General features: G+C 38.9%; 1 long non-coding RNA gene across 1 annotated transcript in view; it reads right to left on the bottom strand.

The window, feature by feature from the left end:
• The window catches only part of LOC122221182, a 118,760-nt gene that overhangs the window by 39,375 nt on the left and 66,798 nt on the right, over window positions 1–12,587 (bottom strand). The window contains exon 2 of the long non-coding RNA XR_006203121.1: window positions 1,186–1,308. This is a non-coding gene — a long non-coding RNA (uncharacterized LOC122221182). The remainder of the gene's footprint in view (window positions 1–1,185; window positions 1,309–12,587) is intronic.

Genomic DNA, 12,587 nt, shown 5'->3' with positions numbered 1-12,587 from the left:
AGAGCCCGATGCGGGGCTCAAACCCACGAAGTGTGAGAGCATGACCTGAGTCGAAGTTGGACGCTTAACCAACAGAGCCACTCAGTCATCCCTCTAAGTCAATTTAAGAATCTCCTTCACAAGATTTTATAAATTTTTTGGCAATACCAACGAGAGATAGAAAATATCACATATACATAACACAAATATACAAACATAACTATATAAACATACAGACAGATGCAAAGAGAGACCCTGTCGCTTTCATTCTAAAATTGTTGCCACGAGTCAGGTAAACATAGCAATAAAAACTCACTGGTTTCTACAAAATAATTGGCTCTTGTTTTTGCTCCACTTTATATTTTTATCCCAAATTGTGTTTCTGACAGATGGAACAAGTTAAGGTTACCTGCTTAATTGATGGTTAATGCTTTTCACCAAGATTTATGGAGGAACATTTTAAGATTTTGTTTTGCCCTACATGTACTTTCTTTGGTGGTCCCAGAGTCTCTTGAGAGCCTTCATTGTGGGTTGGGGAACCCAAAATTCAAGCGACTGTAAGAAACTGAGGGGCTGGAATGGGAAAGAGAAAGTCTTGCAGGGGTGGACAGAGAGATGGAGGAGGTAGGGGCTTGACAACAGTCATATCAATGGATTCAAAGACTGAAGGTGCTAAAAGGAAAAAGGAGAAACAGAAATAATGCTGAGAGAAGTCTTAGAGGAACCAGTTTGGGGGAGTCACTGAGGTTCCCAATTATCTCTAGTAAAATTATTCCAACAAGAAAGGAAGTAGAGAGTTAGTACCATGGTAGTGGAGCATATAGTCAAAAGGGGTATGAGAAGGGGTTTTCATTCTACTGAGATCCTCCCTTGTTCTTAATTCATGGTACCTTGCTAACAAAGAAGGCTGGGACTCTAACCCAGCTTCCATTTGCCTGGGACTCTAACACAGTTTCTAGAGTAGAGGCCTCCAAAAGAGTCAGGAATTTGCCACTTAAGAGTCAGGGAGTAAATCCCTACTCAGAAAGATCCAAGAAGACATCCATCCAGAAAGATACTTGCTTAACAGGTACTTTTCAACCAAAGGATCGTGGAACTCTAACCTAGCCTCAGCGAGTATATGCTGAATCTTAAGAATCAAAACCTGCCCTTAACCATGCTTTAACAGCCTGTCATCCAGAGCACTGGCCCAGGAGTTAGACTCACCAGTAGATCTCTAATCAGTCAGGAGTGAAATAAAGTCTTCAAAAGCACACACTTGGGGTCCTGGATGAGAGGTTCCAGGGGTCCAATGATGAATTCGATCCCGTCCAAGTCATGGCACCATAACTGTTAAAGAAAAAAATATTCCGGCACTTATTAAAATGGCAAGGAAGACATTATTTAGGACAATTGCAATAAGATCACTGTAGTAGGAGAGAGATTACAGCAAAGACAGCAGGGGATTTATAGCCAATAGGCAGAGTGAGGGGGTCAGTGGATGGAAATTACTAAGAGGAGATATCAGGGGTAAGGGGATTCTTACTAAACCAGCTTAATAGGATTCTTGTTAAAACTGGGAGAGACAGGCCAAAGACAGAATGGGGCCAAGGTGGAGACCTAATAGAGAAGAAGACTCAGAGAAGTCTGACTAAACTATGGTCAGAGAGAGAGTCTGTCAAGTCCACCACTAATATACATACTTTTACTTACAGTGACCCAGATATGGAAAGGTAAGAATGGAAAGGAAGGAAGAAAAGGTTTGTTTGCTTGCAGTGAAGAAATTTTGCAATAGCCAAAAGATACTGAGGGCCAAGTCTTTAAAAATAAAGAGGGGATCAAACTGAGTAATAGGGTTACAACTATAAAACAATAAGCTGGCGTTTCTTGTGTTTACAAATAGGGTGACCAAACTCAACCCATTTTGCCTGGCACTCACCCAGTTTTAGGACTGAAATCTCCCTCGGTTCCAGGTAACCCAGGAAAGTTAATCCAAAGCTGTCTCACGTTTAAAATTCAAAGTCCCACATCCTGGGAAACTCTTCAGTCCCAGACAAACTGAGATGGTTGATCACCCTGTGTGTTTAAAGAGCTCTGAAGTTACAAAAAGAAGTTCCAAAATCATTTTGAGTGATGGCACATGACAAATTAGATGTTTGGCTTTCAATATAAGGAGTGTTAAAAAAAAAAAAAGAGCTTTATTTGTTTAGTCACATATTATGTAGGAAAATAAATATTCACCCTGACTCCTATTTAGTTAGAAGTATGTATACATAGATACTTTATTTCAAATAAAAGCCCAGGGGCACCTGGGTAGCTCAGTTAAGCGTCTGACTCCTGATTTCGGTTCAGGTCATAATCTCGTAGTTTTGTGAGTTCGAGCCCCATGTCAGGCCTGCTTGGGATTCTCTCTCTCTCTCTGCCTCTTCCCTGCTCACACTGTCTGTCTCTCTCAAAATAAATAAATTAAAGTTTAAAATAAATAAATAAAAGTCCAAACACCTCTCCACAAAAGTTTGGCTAAAGAAATTAACATAGTTGTGTACAATTGTGCATGTTTTCTTTTTAAATTAATATATTTATGTTTTGCTGCAAAATTCTTACCAGAAAAAAAGACATTCAAATTTGCTACTCATTCGCCTGTAAGCTGCAGTAACTGTAGTTGCATGTGTGATATCCAAAGTGTGTGTACATGTGTGTGGTATTCTATGGGGAAGCAACCTTCTTTACCCTCATTATCTCCAACCCCTAATTTATCTGTACTTTCACTCATTTTTCCAAAGGGTGTGTTGTTCCTTTAGAAGACTTTGAGAGATGGGGGGTGCTAAGAGATGGATAAAGAAGATTAGATGATAGCAAAATCTTGCTCAGAAAGCTCTGCTTTTGCTATTTTGCTCCGATTAGTCAAAAATACCTTAGGGTGACATTAGTTTATCCTTTCCAAATCCGTTTTACATGTTTTCCCATTTATGTGAGGACCTTTCTCCCTAACAAGAGGGGGCTGGGAAAGCTGGGAGGGGATGTGGTAGCTGGGACCCTGGGACTTGTCTGAGGCTCACTGGAGCTAAAGGGGAAGAGATTCAAGAGGAAGCAACTTAGGGAGAGGCTGAATTAAAAACCACTTTTAGGGGTGCCTGGGTGGTTTAGTCGGTTAAGTGTCCGACTTTGGCTCAGGTCATGATCTCACGGTTGGTGAGTTCGAGCCCCGCATCAGGCTGTGTGCTGACAGCTCAGAGCCTGGAGCCTGCTTCAGATTCTGTGTCTCCCTCTCTCTCTGCCCCTCCCCCACTCATGCTCTGTCTCTCTCTCTCTCTCCTTCAAAAATAAATAAACATTTAACATTTCAACACTTTTAATGCCACAGTATCTAAATAAGAGACAAACAGGGGAGAACACCGAAAACAAGGAGGTTAGAAACAGAGTATACGGTAGAAACTAAAATAAGGTAGCTGCCTGATGGCAGTGGACATTTTAACCAGGACTTGCTCTTCTTCCACTTGGCACTCCACTAGACTGCGTTGTCCAGTGTGCGTGGCTAAATAGACTCACATGTTCAGGGTTCTGAGTCTGAGCAAGGGTATTTCATGTGTTTGATTCTCTAACTTGCACCCCTTCTCAAAGACAAAGTAGCACAGCTGGCTCTGGGACTGCTGGGAACCCAGAAACTTTCAGCAGATTCTTGAGTTCCTCCAACTCAGTTGTCAGGGTAAGACAGAGTTCTGGGTTGGAAGCAGGGTCTCAGTGAGATGGACTAGTGGAGCTGGTGGAAGGAGACTTCATCTCTCTTTTTACTCAGAAAGGAGCAACCAGAAGACAGCTATGACAATTTCACATCATCACAGTTACTAATTTTTGCCTCTTTCCTTTATGACAGAACTTTCCTGGAGTGTAAGTTCTCTTAGACTTCACCACTTAAGCCCTGGAGCCCCTCTAACCTATTCAAAGGCTTTGCTCTTTCCATAATCCACTCTGTCTAGCATTTCCACATTTCCTCTATTAGAACATTCCTATCTTCATATAAAAATGCCAGAATAGCTCCCACCTTAAAATAAATCTATCCTCCCCTGAATCTATGCCCTTCTCCATCTACCCCCTCCTGTGTGCAGAGCTACTTATATCACCATTCCTAAAAGCAGTGATCAATGCTCAATGTCTCCACTTCCTCACTTCATAGTCTCTTTTCAGTCTTCTCTGATCGTTTTCTTCCCTACAACTCCACTGAAGCCCTTCTCAGGATCACCAATGACCTCCATCTCTCTAAATCCTCTGAACCATTCCCAGTCCTTCTCTCACTGGACCTCTCAGCAGCATTTGACTCAGTAAACCGCTTGGCTTCTGGGTCAACACACTCTCTCAGCCTTCCTCCTACATTCCTGCTTGGCTTCTTCTTAGTCTGCTGGCTCCTTCCACTTATTCTTGATTTTTAAATTTGTCTAAACCTCTTCTCTTCTTTAAATATACTCACTCACTTTGGAGAAGATCTTATCCAGCCCCATGGCTTTCATTTCTATCTCCTTCTCAATAATTCCCAGATCTATATATTCTCCAGTCCTGACATCTCCCTTGAGCTCCAGACTTAACAATCATATCATGCCTCCTACTTGACATTTCCATTAGGTGTCTAATTAGAATTTCAAGTTGAACATTTTTTAAATAGAACTTGATCTTATCTCCCCAACATGTTTCTCCAATAATTTTCTCACTGCAGCTACTGGCTTTGCCATTCATCCATGCTATGGTCTGGATGTGTCCCCCCAAAACTCATATGTCAAATCCTAACACCCAAAAGTGATGATAGTGGTTGGTAGGGCCTTTAGAAAGTGCTTAAGAACACCATGGATGGGATTAGTGCCTTTATAAAAGAGATCCAGAGAGATCCTTAACCCTTACCACCACGTGAGGACACAGCAAGGAGGTGCTGGCTATGAACCAGTTAGAAAGCCCTGACCAGAAGGCGACCATGCTGGCACCATGATCTCAGACTTCCAGCCTCCTGATCTGTGACCAATACATTCTTGTTGTATAAAGATACTCAGCCTGTGGTACTTTATAGCATCCTGAATGGACTAAGAAAACCCAGTACCTCAGAATGTAAACTTAAAACCCATTCTTAACCATTTTATTCCTCTTACACCCACATATCATAAAAATCCAATTGTGTGGGCCCTTATCTGTGCCTAATGGCTAGGGCTGGATGTCCTCAGGATTCCCAGCCACATGACTGCCAGGATTGGTGCTGTAGTTTTCACTCATGGTTCTATGGTTTCCAGGATTGGGTATGAAATGGTAAACCCAAAGTGCTTAAAAAAGATGACACTAATGCAAAGGAGTCCCTGCACTCATCTTAGCCACTACAGTCTCTATGACAAGTGACTTTTGTTCCCAAAGAGGATGATCAATTGAATTTTTCCAAAAGTCAATTTCCCAGAGAAGGAAACCCAAGGGGTAGAGGAGGCATCAGGGGTGGGGCCTCTTGGGATCTAATGTTTCCCATCTCAATGGTTGGAAATATTCATACGGGTTGGACTGAGTCAGGTGGGTTAGTGGAAGGTTGGAAAAATGAAGCAAGTCTTATTGGAAAGCTGCATCTGACTCTGAGCAGGAAAAAAAACAAAAAACAAAAACAAAAAACCTCCTTCCCTTTTCAAAGTGTCAGCTATTCTAACAGCCAAGGAGAAGAAATGTGTAATGAATTTTGTAATAAATTCCAGGAATTGCTAAATATATTTAATGAACCATGTGGGTTTTTACTCTGGGACCATGAATACTTGAAGCACAATGCAGATGTCTTGGCTGTACAGAATACAACCCAGATATTCCTCCATTTTCTTGAATGTGTATTTTTTGGAGTTGGCCTGCAGGTGGAGTTGTAGCCCACAGAGGGACTACACACAACAGTATACACAAGAGACGGATAGGATGTTAGATTCAGATGAGTAATTAGGATATTGCCCAAGTAGATCTTGCCTCCTTGATTCCAGATGTGATTCATTTGGCATTAGAAGATGACTAAGGCAAAATGACACCATAATCTGACAGACGGTGTCTCTCCCATTGATCTCAAAGCTCTTGGACAGGTACACTAAAGTATCTACAACCTCCTCCATGTCCAGGTAGGTGATAAAAGAAAAACTGCCTTCTGCATAAGCCCCAATGAACTGCCCATGGGAAGTTGCTCATGCCTTTGAAGAAAGGACGTCTATCTATGAGTAAAGTTGCCAATTCTCTCATAATGCTAGCTCTTAAGCTCAATACAGCAGGTTAGCATCCCCACCACACTTCCTGCCACATATTCCACTTCTGCTAAAGCTTGTAAATAGAATTGCTGCCCACAACTGGCTTGGCAGGAAGGCAGACATATTTGTAGCAGAGTCACAAATTCATTCACTCTGCACTTAGATGTATAAAGAAAATGCAGCTTCTTTATTTCTCTACAATACACCTGCTCATCCACAGGGAACTGGGAAAAAGAACCCTAAATTTATCCCATTCAGCTCAATTTATTAGTTCAGTTCAATAATTCAAATAACCCCTTCATGTGAATTCTCTCTTTTGTTTCTTTAAGTAAAATATTAAATCTTTCAAATTTTCTCTTCATCTCTTTGTGTCCTTCAAAATAGCATCTGTGTGGACCGATAGCAGCAGAGATAGCATTATCTGGATCTTCACTGGTGAATAGTGGGGTGGCTGGATTTTCTGTTTCTTGGACTGGTGACCACTAAAGTATAGTTTTTCTGGTGTGGCTTTCTGAGATGAAGTACTACCTATCTCTGAAATTTGTAGTTCTGGCCTTTTTGAAGTTCCTATTCAGCTACCTTTTGGCTTTGACCACAGCCCTCTGATGTACTACTATGTTCTCTGAACACGCGGAACTTGCTGGGTCACTTGTACACCAGGTCATGTGGACCCAGGAGGGATGGCTCAAGCTCATCTATCAACTCACCTCCCACTACACCTCCTCGCCATAATTCCTTGCCAAGACTCTGGCTTTTGACCTTGCCTCTTCTTCGTCTTCCTTAGTTCTTCCATAATCCTTTAGAACTGGAAGGTGAAGTCTTTAGGCAATTCATTCGTCCAGGTATTGTTTCCCTTGTAGGCTATAGAAAAGAGCCTCATGGCTTAACTTTCATAGGTAGAAAGGATATCTTCTCTATACTAAAGAGAAAAAAAACCTGTGATTTGAGTTCCCCCAACTAGTTCTGGATAAACCTTAAATATGAATTAAAAAGATCTTTTCTGAACAAAAAAGAATCGATGCAAAATATAATCAAAGTATCAAAGGTCAGAAACTACTTTGTTTCATTGCTACACTGTCCAGTGTAATAGCCAGTAGTCCCATGTGGCTATTTAACTTTACATGTAAAATAATTAAAATTAATTAAAATTTAGAAATTCAGCTCCTCATACTAGCCACATTTCAAGTTCTCAGTAGTCATATGTGGCTAATGGCCACTATATTGGACAGCAAAGATATAGAACATTAACATCATTGCAGAAAATTCTATCTAGCTATTCTAGAATTGTACCCTTCTTCTTTCCTGAAGTCCTAAAATGCCTTATTTAGAAGGAAGCTTCCCATAAGGTAAGTTTTGCAGCATATGGCACTACATCTAAAAAACATTTTTAAACAATTACTCCTAATAGTTGTTGCCCTAGACTCCTAAGTCAGTTAGTCAGTAAGGGATAGTCAGTAAGACCCACCCACTTCTCCAAGTATCAGTGATGTTCTCTGCTTCTCCTAAGGAGAGGGTATATAATTTGTGGAACCTAGTGCAAAATAAAAAAATTTTAATTGTATTGAAAAGCTATTTTAAAATGTCAAGACAGCAGTAGCAGGGTATTAATGCAAGTACTGGCTTTTCTGAGTGAGGGGCCAGGATAACTGCATAGGTTTCACACCCATGAGGCTGGCTTTGTTCCAAGATAATCATATCTAAAAAAGAAATGAAGACAGCCCTGTGGGCTCACTGGGGAATTTGCTCATGAGCGGTAATGCCAGGGCCAAGCTCAGATGTTAACTCAGACAGCTGCCCAGGGAATGCCTGTGGCTGGAGGGAGCCACCTAGCCAAAAGGAAGCAATAGGAAATAAGGGCCCCAACATGTTGTATTGGAAAGCCCAATGCTGGAAGGTCTGGGCAGGTCAACTGCTTCCAGCTGGGTACATTTCCAAAAAACCCAGCGCCATGTGCAGCCAGGAAGGCTGAGATTTGTCAGGGCCATCATTTTAGAAACTATTGGTGGACAAGTGAAAGGCCACACATCCAGAAACTTCAGGTTTCCTACCTAGACTGTTGATGTATGGTATCCAGGAGCTTGTGCACAGGGGAGGTCTTCCCTGCCTCAATCTGAGAGACAAGGAGATTTGAGGAAAGGCCAGAACAACAGCCACTCAGAACTTCAAAATGCCAGTGAGTAAGATGGGGGGAAAAAAAGAATCTACTTATAAGTTGGCTAAACAGAAGCTGAGGAAAATAGATAAAAACAAAAAGATCTGAGGTGGAAGGTGAGACTTGCAAACTGTAAACAATCTGTAAGATAAGTAAATTAACTCCCACAGCTTTTTAGAGTGTAGCAGATTGGTACCTACATAGAAACGCTGGTTAAAATGCAATAAAAAACAATTTTTTAATAAATAGCTAAGCTCAAAAGGGGGAAAAAAGGTTTCAGAATAAAAAGAGAACAAAACCATAGTGGGTTCAGTCTGAGTTGACACTCTGATTCACTTGATGGTCTAAAGAGTTCCTGTTCAGGGTTTTCTTCAGGTGTCCTTGTCTGTCACATTGACCCCCGGCCTTGGGCAAAGAAGTCCTGGCCCTGAGCCCATCCCAGGCTTTTGGCCACCCTCTCTGTTCAAGTTCAGAAGCTGCATAAAGGAATCTCTCTGAGCTCCCTGAAACACAGATTCTGGGGACAAGTAATGTCTTTGGAGGAAGATCCTTTAAATATGAAAAGAGACATAGAAAAGTCCAACCTCCCAGCTTGGGAAATTAGTATAGAAGCTTGGGGTTTTAATTTCTCACATGGGACTTTTTCATTATAATCCTGACCCTAGGCAGATAGCAAAGTTCCAGTACAGAGGAAAGAGGAAAATAAAATTTAAAACTAGATTAACCTAATAGAAATAAAAAAAGAATCAAAAAGGATGGTAAATAGAAAACAACATATATGGTAAAAATAAATCCAAATAGATCAATAATCAAAGTACATACAAATATTAATATATTGAACTTGCCTACTAAAAGACAAATTTTCATCATAAGGACTTTTAAAAATGCAACAATGTACTGCTTATTAAGAGATATGCCTAAAACACAATGATGGAGACGTCATTATGTAAATGGATAACATGTACTTTTAAACAAAATTAACAGAAATTAAATATAGTAGTACCAACTTTTTAGCTTTACGGCAAAAGGGTCATTATATAAACATACAAAGATAAACAGAATAATTCACATTGAATAAATAGTTATTTGGAACCTCAAATGTGTGTGAGAGTGTGTGTGTATAAATCAATAATCATAGTTGTAGATGATGTAAACAACATAAGTGATCCTACACCCAAAACTTAAAATACACATTCTTTCTAGCACACGAAACATATATAAAAATTTACTATAATATGTCAAAAACCAAATTTCAAATGAGTACCAATGACCCAAAACATGTTCTCTGATAACAGTGACGTAAAATTAGAAATCAATATAATAGTTACACTGCCCTATTCATGTTAGAAGCTTCTAAATAATTATTAAGAAGGCGAGAAAAATTAATGGAAATTACCAAATGTTTAGCACTGCCCAGACAATGAAAACACTAGTACTAAAATGTGTGGTGTGCAATTTAAGCAGTATTTAGTAGGAAATTTAGAACTTTAAATGCATTAATAGAAGAGAAGGAAGCATATGCCTCAAAAGTTAATTAGAACAGAGCATGCAGAAGGAAAGAAAAAATAACAAAAGGAACAGAAAAAGATGAAAGACGGGAAAATCAATAAGGAGTCAATACATCCTAAAACTAGTTTTTTTCAAAGACTGATAAAATAGACAAACTTTAATTTTTTCTGATTGATAGAAAAAGAGAAAAGTGAGGAGAAAGGGACAGGACTACAAATAGAGTCAAAGTTTTTAAAAGGACTAGAAAATACAATGAATATCGTTACACAAGTAAAGTTGACAGTTTAATGAAATGGACAGTTCTCTAGAGATAGATAAATCACTAAAATTGACTTGAAAAAGAAACGGCAATCTATATATTTATTTATACCCATTAAATAAATTGAATCTGTAATTTTATTTTATTTTTTAATTTGTAATGTTTATTTATTTTTGAGAGAGAGAAACAGAATGTGAGTGGGGGAGGGGCAGAGAGAGAGTGGGAGACACAGAATCTGAAACAGGCTCCAGGCTCTGAGCTGTCAGCACAGAGCCTAGTGCAGGGCTCGAACTCAAGAAGGTGAGATCATGACCTGGCTGAAATCGGATGCTTAACTGATTAAGCCATCCAGGCGCACCTGAATCTGTAATTTTAAAAAATTGTATCCAAAAAAAAAAATTGTATCCATTAAGATAGGTCTCCTCAGGCAAGAGAAGCAAAAGCAAAAATTAACCACTGGGATTACTCTAAAATAAAGTTTTTGCACGGCAAAGGAAACCATCAACAAAAGGGTAACCTACTGAATGGGAGAAGATATTTGCAAATGATATAGCTGATAAGGGGTTAATATCCAAAACATATTAAGAGCTTATACAACTCAACACCAAAAAAAGAATAATCTGATTTAAAATGGGCAGAGGATCTGGTCAGACATTTCTCCAAAGAAGACATATAGACGACCAATAGACACATGAAAAGATGCTCAACATCATTCATTATAGGGACATGCCAATCAAAGCCATAATGAGATATCACCTCATACCTGTCAGAATGGCTGAAATCCAAAACACAAGAAACAACAAGTATTAACAAGGATGTTGAGAAAAAGAAACCCTCATGCACTATTAGTGGCAATGCAAATTCGTGCAGCCATTGTGGAAAACAGTATGGAGATGCCTCAAAACGTTAAAAACAGAAATACCATAAGATCCAGTAATTCTACTGCTGGGTATTTACCTAAAGAAAATGAAAATATTAATTCAAAAAGATACATTCACTCCTATGTTCATTTAAGCATTATTTACAATAGCCAAGATATGGAAGCAAGCCAAGTGTCCACTAATAGATGAGCAGATAAAGAAAATGGGGTATATATACATATATATGTATATATATGTGTGTGTGTATATATATATACACACACACACACACACACACACACACACACACACACACACAATGGAATGTTACTCACCTATAAAGAAGAATGACAACATGCCATTTGGAACAACATGGATGGACCTAGAGAGTATTATGCTAAGTGAAGTACGTCAGATAGAGAAAGACAAATAGTATATGATTTCACTTATACGTGGAATATAAGAAACAAAACAAAGGAATAAACAAACAAACGCAGAAACAGACCCATAAATAGAAACAGTATACAAAGAATACAATACAAAGAGAACAAACTGATGGTTGCCAGAGGGGAGATAGGAAGATGGACAAAATGAGTGAAGGAGACTGGGAGATACAGGCTTCCAGTTATGGAATGAATAAGTCACCAGGATGAAACGTACAGCATACAGAATATAGTCACTGGTATTGTAATAGTGTTGTATGGTAACAGATGGTAGCTATATGAGGTGAGCATACATAACAAATAAATTTGTTGAATCACTATGCTGTACACCTGAAACTAACATAACACTTTATGTCAACTATACTTCAATAAAAAAAAATGTACCATTAAAAAAGCACCATGCCAACCAAGTACTTACCCACACAGGTGAGTTTAACCACATGTTCAAAACTTATTTCCTGCACTAAACAGACTTTTTCAATGAAGAGATAGAAGAGATCATTGCTTCATATTATGACATAAATATATTTTTGATACCCAAAGTGCACAAAGACAATATGGGAAAAGAAAATATTTATATATTTAAATATTCTCACTTTTGAACACAAGTATTTTAAAATATTACCTAACTGATATAACACATCACAAGAGATAAGGTACAAAGCAAATATAATAATATGTTAATTGTAGAATCTGAATGGTTAATGCATGGGAGTTCACTGTGCAGGCCAACTTTTCTAGTTTAAAATTTTTCATCTGAAAACCTTAGGAAAAGTAAGAAAATCTCTGTACATCTGCAACCTCTAAAAGCATATCATAACAGAATCCCAAGGATGATTGAAAAATCTATCAATGTAATTCATCTCATTAATAGAGGTGAGCAATTTATAAAAGTGTAATTTATGAAAAAAGAAAAAACATTGGCAAACTGAGAATGGACTACAACCTCATTACTCTGGTGAAGAGTGTTGAAGGATTGGGCTTGACTATTAGTGGCAGAAAACTTCAGACTGTATAGCATTTTACTTCTCTCTCACGTAAGACTGGTTAAGTGGCCCAGAGCCAAGTTCCTTTATTATGTTTTGTGTGATCTTTATTCCTAAGATCACTTCAAGTCCACTACAGTGCTCCAATTCAGTCATCACAACTGCATGTCAAGCCGCAGGAAGG

This window comes from Panthera leo, chromosome B3 (genome assembly GCF_018350215.1).
Source record: "Panthera leo isolate Ple1 chromosome B3, P.leo_Ple1_pat1.1, whole genome shotgun sequence".
In the NCBI taxonomy this organism is placed as follows: Eukaryota; Metazoa; Chordata; class Mammalia; order Carnivora; family Felidae; genus Panthera; species Panthera leo.
This window is presented reverse-complemented; position numbering and strand designations above follow the sequence as displayed.